The following is a 7,815-nucleotide window of genomic DNA, read 5'->3' on the forward strand; positions in this document are numbered from 1 at the left end:
ACTTTCTTTGGTAGTAGTTGGGAAACTCATGCATCTCTTATGCCTACTGTTAGGATATGCCAGCTTACATTCGACTTTGATATTGAATGAATAATCACATGCTGCACAAAAATCTTCAAAGAGATCTTTCCTTATTTCCATTGTCCAGAAAATTTACCATGAGTTTTACATTTTTGCTTTGACACTTGGGACTGCAAATATACATCAATAAAATAACAGATAATAGCAACCATCACAATCACAAAAGAGAGTGCATTTGATAATCTCATGGCAGTTTCAGTGCCAAACCCATAACTAACCGGAAGCAGGTTGAATCACTGAAAGTGTTGTAAATTTGTGAACTAACAGTAAAGCAAACTTGATATTGGTGCAAAAAGGTAAACTTTCCATTTGCTGGCAAAGTGCAGTCTTGAAAGGTGCAGTCTCTGAAGAAAGCCAGAACTTTCCTGTGTGAGGTTTCAGAAAGCCTGGTGTTCAAGAAATGATGGGCTGTCAGAATGGGGTGTTTGGGAACTAATGGCCTTTCTGTGGTTAGTGTGGTCACTGGAGTTAGGGGGCTACTGACCTGCTGACTTAGAAGCATGGCCCAGTGAGTAAGACTGTTGATGATTGGCTGGGTTTAGAGTGTGTGGACTGACACAAAGTTATTTCTAATTAGTAGCGATTACTTGTTCACAACATGGAATTTTCGTCAAGTAATAGTCTCATCCTTTCTGTAGTATGAAAAATGTGTTCTTCGATTTCTCAGTCTCTGTTTTTGGTTTTCCCTCAACCAAACCTGCAGTGAGGACCATGGAGAATTGTCCAGATTTTTATTTATGGAGGTGTGATTTTCAGCCAATGTTGCCATTTACTGTGGTGAGAAAATAGCTTTAACTGTCAAATTGGTATAATTCATTTAAAAACAAAAATCTGTGTTCTGGTCATTTAGAGCATTCTGAAAGTCAGTACAGGATGTAGGACGAAATTATCTTCTAGAGGTCATGTCTGTATTTATAGGATGCTGCCCAACACCCTAGCTTCCCCAGAGTATCACTAATTGAAATGGAATAATATTTCACCTATTTAATAGCCATTTCTCTTCAGTTCAGTTCAGTTCAGTTGCTCAGTCGTGTCCGACTCTTTGCAACCCCATGAATCGCAGCATGCCAGGCCTGCCTGTCCATCACCAACTTCCGGAGTTCACCCAGACTCACGTCCATTGAGTCAGTGATGGCATCCAGCCATCTCATCCTCTGTCGTCCCCTTCTCCTCCTACTCCCAATCCCTTCCAGCATCAGAGTCTTTTCCAATGAGTCAACTCTTTGCATGAGGTGGCCAAAGTACTGGAGTTTCAGCTTTAGCATCATTTCTTCCAAAAACCTCCCAGGGCTGATCTCCTTCAGAATGGACTGGTTGGATCTCCTTGCAGTCCAAAGGACTCTCAAGAGTCTTCTCCAACACCACAGTTCAAAAGCATCAATTCTTCAGTGCTCAGCCTTCTTCACAGTCCAACTCTCACATCCATACATGACCACAGGAAAAACCATAGCCTTGACTAGAAGAACCTTTGTTGGCAAGGTAATGTCTCTGCTTTTGAATATGCTATCTAGGTTGGTCATAACTTTCCTTCCAAGGAGTAAGAGTCTTTTAATTTCATGGCTGCAGTCACCATCTGTAGTGATTTTGGAGCCCCCAAAATAAAGTCTGACACTGTTTCCACTGTTCCCCATCTATTTCCCATGAAGTGATGGGACCAGATGCCATGATCTTTGTTTTCTGAATGTTGAGCTTTATGCCAACTTTTTCACTCTCCTCTTTCACTTTCATCAAGACACTTTTGAGTTCCTCTTCACTTTCTGCCATAAGGTTGGTGTCATCTGCATATCTGAGGTTATTGAGATTTCTCCCGGCAATCTTGATTCCAGCTTGTGCTTCTTCCAGTCCAGCGTTTCTCATGATGTACTCTGCATAGAAGTTAAATAAACAGGGTGACAATATACAGCCTTGATGTACTCCTTTTCCTATTCGGAACCAGTCTGTTGTTCCATGTCGAGTTCTAACTGTTGCTTCCTGATCTACATACAGATTTCTCAAGAGGCAGATCAGGTGGTCTAGTATTCCCATCTCTTTCAGAATTTTCCACAGTTTATTGTGATCCACACAGTCAAAGGCTTTGGCATAGTCAATAAAGCAGAAATAGATGTTTTTCTGGAAGTCTCTTGCTTTTTCGATGATCCAGCGGATGTTGGCAATTTGATCTCTGGTTCCTCTGCCTTTTCTAAAACCAGCTTGAACATCTGGAAGTTCACAGTACTGCTGAAGCCTGGCTTGGAGAATTTTGAGCATTACTTTACTGGCGTGTGAGATGAGTGCAATTGTGCGGTAGTTTGAGCATTCTTTGGCATTGCCTTTCTTTGGGATTGGAATAAAAACGGACCTTTTCCAGTCCTGTGGCCACTGCTGAGTTTTCCAAATTTGCTGGCATATTGAGTGCAGCACTTTCACAGCATCATCTTTCAGGATTTGGAATAGCTCAACTGGAATTCCATCACCTCCACTAGCTTTGTTCCTAGTGATGCTTTCTAAGGCCCACTTGACTTCACATTCCTGGATGTCTGGCTCGAGGTCAGTGATCACACCATCGTGATTATCTGGGTCCTGAAGATCTTTTTTGTACAGTTCTTCTGTGTATTCTTGCCACCTCTTCTTAATATCTTCTGCTTCTGTTAGGTCTATACCATTTCTGTCCTTTATTGAGCCCATTTTTGCATGAAATGTTCCCTTGGTATCTCTAATTTTCTTGAAGAGATCTCTAGTCTTTCCCATTCTTTTGTTTTCCTCTATTTCTTTGCATTGATCCCTGAGGAAGGCTTTCTTATCTCTTCTTGCTATTCTTTGGAACTCTGCATTCAGATGTTTATATCTTTCCTTTTCTCCTTTGCTTTTCGCTTCTCTTCTTTTCACAGCTATTTGTAAGGCCTCCCCAAACAGCCATTTTGCTTTTTTGCATTTCTTTCCATGGGGATGGTCTTGATCCCTGTTTCCTGTACAATGTCACGAACCTCATTCCATAGTTCATCAGGCACTCTGTCTATCAGATCTGGATCCTTAAATCTATTTCTCACTTCCACTGTATAATCATAAAGGATTTGATTTAGGTCATACATGAATGGTCTAGTGGTTTTCCCTACTTTCTTCAATTGAAATATGAATTTGGCAATAAGGAGTTCATGATCTGAGCCATAGTCAGTTCCTGGTCTTGTTTTTGTTGACTGTGTAGAGCTTCTCCATCTTTGGCTGCAAAGAATATAATCAATCTGGTTTCAATGTTGACCATCTGGTGATGTCCATGTGTACAGTCTTCTCTTGTGTTGTTGGAAGAGGGTGTTTGCTATGACCAGTGTGTTCTCTTGGCAAAACTCTATTAGTCTTTGCCCTGCTTCATTCCGTATTCCAAGGCCAAATTTGCCTGTTACTCCAGGTGTTTCTTGACTTGCTGCTTTTGCATTCCAGTCCCCTATCATGAAAAGGACATCTGTTTTGGGTGTTAGTTCTAAAAGGTCTTGTAGGTCTTCATAGAACCGTTCAACTTCAGCTTCTTCAGCGTTACTGGTTGGGGCATAGACTTGGATTACTGTGATATTGAATGGTTTCCCTTGGAAACGAACAGAGATCATTCTGTCATTTTTGAGATTGCATCCAAGTACTGCATTTCGGACTCTTTTGTTGACCATGATGGCTACTCCATTTCTTCTGAGGGATTCCTGCCCACAGTAGTAGATATAATCGTCATCTGAGTTAAATTCACCCATTCCAGTCCATTTCAGTTCACTGATTCCTAGAATGTCTACATTCACTCTTGCCATCTCTTGTTTGACCACTTCCAATTTGCCTTGATTCATGGACCTGACAGTCCAGGTTCCTATGCAATATTGCTCTTTACAGCATTGGACCTTGCTTCTATCACCAGTCACATCCACAGCTGGGTATTGTTTTTGCTTTGGCTCCATCCCTTCATTTTTTCTGGAGTTATTTCTCCACTGATCTCCAGTAGCATATTGGGCACCTACTGACCTGGGGAGTTCCTCTTTCAGTATCCTATCATTTTGCCTTTTCATATTGTTCATTTTCTTCACCTTGTGTAAATCCTCTGTTGACATCTTTGCCTACTTATCCATATTGTTTTAGTTATTATATTTCTGAATCTCTTTACATATTAAAGAAAACAGTTTTTTTAATACACTATGATTGTGCATATTTTTCTCAATTATCATATATCTTTTGACTTTATTTTTAGTGTAGTTTGCCAAACTAAAGTTTTTGAATTTTATTTTCAATTTATTAACCTCTTTCGTATGTATTTCCAAATTCTAAGTGACTTTTACAAAGGCCATTCCCAATCCAAGGATACAAAAACATTCTTCTATGTTTTCTTTTCAGAGAAGGCAATGGCACCCCACTCCAGTACTCTTGCCTGGAAAATCCCATGGACGGAGGAGCCTGGTAGGCTGCAGTCCATGGGGTCACTGAGAATCAGATATGACTGAGAGACTTCACTTTCACTTTTCACTTTCATGCATTGGGGAAGGAAATGGCAACCCACTCCAGTGTTCTTGCCTGGAGAATCTCAGGGATGGGGGAACCTGGTAGGCTGCGGTCCATGGGGTCACACAGAGTTGGACACGACTGAAGTGACTTAGCAGCAGCAGCATGTTTTCTTGTAATTCTCTTATAGTTTCATTTTTTTTTTTTACATTTAAATTTTAATTCTCTTGGGAATTTATTTTGAGTACCATGTGAAGTCTAGAGCCAACTTGATTATTTTTCTCTAGAAAAAGATAGAAATCAAATTTGGAGATCAATCAAAAAATCTGCTGAGATCACCTTTTCCGCATTTGAGAAGTCACCTCTACCGTGTACCAAAGTCCCCAGTATATTTGAGTCTATTTCTAGATTTTTAGAAAGTCTGCTCCTTGGGTCTATGCACATAGGTGTACCCCCTGTTTTAATTACTGAGACTTTGGCGAAAGTTGTGCTGCCTGGTAGTGTATTCCTCCCTTGTTACCTTTCCTTTTTAGAGTTTTGCAAGCTCTTGTTATTTATTTTTTTCTAGATTAACCTTAGAGCTAGCCTGCCTAGCTTCAAAGCTAAGCAAAGCAAAATAAAGCAGAGACCAAAATCTGTTGTGTGTTCATTGAGGTTACACTAATTTATGAATCAGTTTGGCAGGCATGCCACCTTTGTGACACTGCGCCTTCCTTCCTAGGAAAGTGGTATGCCTCCACAATTTTCTCCACGTCTTTTATTTGGTACCTTGTTGTTTAGTCTCGAAGTCATGTCTGACTCTTTTGTGACCCCATGGACTGTAGCTCGCCAGTCTTCTCTGTCTAGGGAATTCCCCCAGCAAGAATACTGAAGTGGGTTGCCATTTCCTTCTCCAGGGGATCTTCCTGACTCAGGGATCAAACTAGTATCTCCTGCACTGCAGGCAGATCCTTTACCACCGAGCCACCAGGGAGGCTCATTTTGTACCTTAATGGTGTTTTGATGTTTTCTTAAGTACAACCCACATTTAAAAATTGTTTATTCCTATATATTTAATCTTTTTCATTATTATTATAGTTTTTTCACTTTATCTTCCAACTGCACTGTTTAAGTATTTGAAAGTCATTGATTTCTGAATAGTGATTTTGTATTCCACCACTTTATTAAATTCCTTTTACTGCTTACAATCATTACTAAGTTGATAATTTTGGGTTATTCAGATATATAAGCATAACTTCTGCATATGTTTATGGTTTCCCTCCTCTTTTCAACTTCTTATTTAATTACACTGGTGAGTGCAGCTAATACAGAGAGAAACACTCCTGGTAGTAGTGCATGTAACAGTTACCTATTGCTACTGTAATATTTCAGAACAAACTATCCCCAGATTTAGACGTTTAGAACAGCATCTCTCATGGCTGCTCAGACAAGTTGCCTGACAGTTCTGTAGGCTGGGTTCCACTATGGATTTTTAGTCAACCTAGGTCAATGGTCTAAGATGGACTTATCTGGGAAAGTTTATATATTAACTCAGATCACCTCCTTGTGGCCAAATGGTGTGGCCAATTTATTTATTTATTTTTCTTGTGGTCTTCCCTAGTGCCTCAGATGGTAAAGAATCTGCCTGCAATGTAGGAGACCTGGGTTCAGTCCCTGGGTTGGGAAGATCTGCTGGAAGAGGATATGGAATCCCCATAAGTTTGTGAATAAATGAAGTTAGTTTACTAAAAATAAATAATGATTCTGATACCCTTGAGGAAGAAATGAGTGTGACCAGTTTTCCTGAGTTGAACTCTCACAGTTGCCACACAGAACTTGGATTTACAAGAGAACTAAGGCAAACCTATTGGGAGGACATGCTGCTTGGGTATATATCTCTGTTATCTGGTTCTGAAGTTCTCAACCTCTGCCAGAAAGATGAGACCATATGCTGAAATGTTTTCAATCTTCAAAAATTATTTTTCTGTAAAATATTTATTAAAGATCATGAAGGTTGCCATAGGCAGAGCTGAAGCTGGTCCAGTTTCCTTTCAGACATCTTCTCTGTGAGTACAATAAGGTTCCAGGGTATTTCTCTACACTTAATATTTTTCCTTTCCAAGATAGAAAATGGGCTGAGAAAAAGGTATTTACTGAGGTGTTTGCACTAAAGGAAAAAGCCAGATACATTTTCAATTCTCCACATCAAATACACAAAATGTCCAAAATTAAAAACTTGAATACATTAATAATGTAAACTTTTCCTTGCATTTCCCTGTGTGTTTGGTAAATGCATGGCCAAGGAAAACTGGTCATATTTTATAAAATCACTCAAGGGTCTCTTGGGACCTTCTTGTGTTCTGCCAGAACTCACACAAAACACAGAGTTCAGTTCATTTCCTTCCTTAATTCCATCCCCATGTGACATGTCTGGACAGTTGTATGCATTCTGCATGTGTCTGTTATAGATGAAATAACAACTATGGCTTGAAGTGCATAAGGACTCATGTGAATAGGGTTAATTCAGAAATCAAAATAAAACAAGAACTTGAAGATATGAATTGCCAAATAAAATTAGTCTGCCAGTGTGGAATGACCTATGCCATTGAGAACGATGGTCTGGAGACATTCTTAAATTTTTAGCTTGTACATCAGATTTAATTTTGAGATGAAAATGAGTTGTAAACCCTGTGGCTTAGTAGAAAATAATATACTAAAAGAAAATGAAGAATTACAGTGATCTTTCTCCTGAAATTAATTAGGGCTTGCTTTGTGGGTAGCAAAATGGAATAATAGGGAGATGGGTCATACAGTTTGAGGAATGAAGAGAGGCCCAAAATAAGAAAAGGAATCATGAGATCAAAATGAGGAAAACCAGGGCTGGAATGGGGAGTAGAGTGTGAAGTAGGTGGGAAAACTGATTCTAGATGAATGGGCAACAATCAGATCAGATCAGATCAGTCGCTCAGTCGTGTCCGACTGTTTGCGACCCTGCGAATCGCAGCATGCCAGGCCTCCCTGTCCATCACCAACTCCCAGAGTTCACTCAGACTCACGTCCATCAAGTCAGTGATGCCATCCAGCCATCTCATCCTCTGTCGTCCCCTTCTCCTCCTGCCCCCAATCCCTCCCAGCATCACAGTCTTTTCCAATGAGTCAACTCTTCGCATGAGGTGGCCAAAGTACTGGAGTTTCAGCTTCAGCATCATTGCCTCCAAAGAAATCCCAGGGCTGATCTCCTTCAGAATGGACTGGTTGGATCTCCTTGCAGTCCAAGGGACTCTCAAGAGTCTTCTCCAACACCACAGT

This window comes from Bos taurus, chromosome 8 (assembly GCF_002263795.3).
Source record: "Bos taurus isolate L1 Dominette 01449 registration number 42190680 breed Hereford chromosome 8, ARS-UCD2.0, whole genome shotgun sequence".
Classification (NCBI taxonomy): domain Eukaryota; kingdom Metazoa; phylum Chordata; class Mammalia; order Artiodactyla; family Bovidae; genus Bos; species Bos taurus.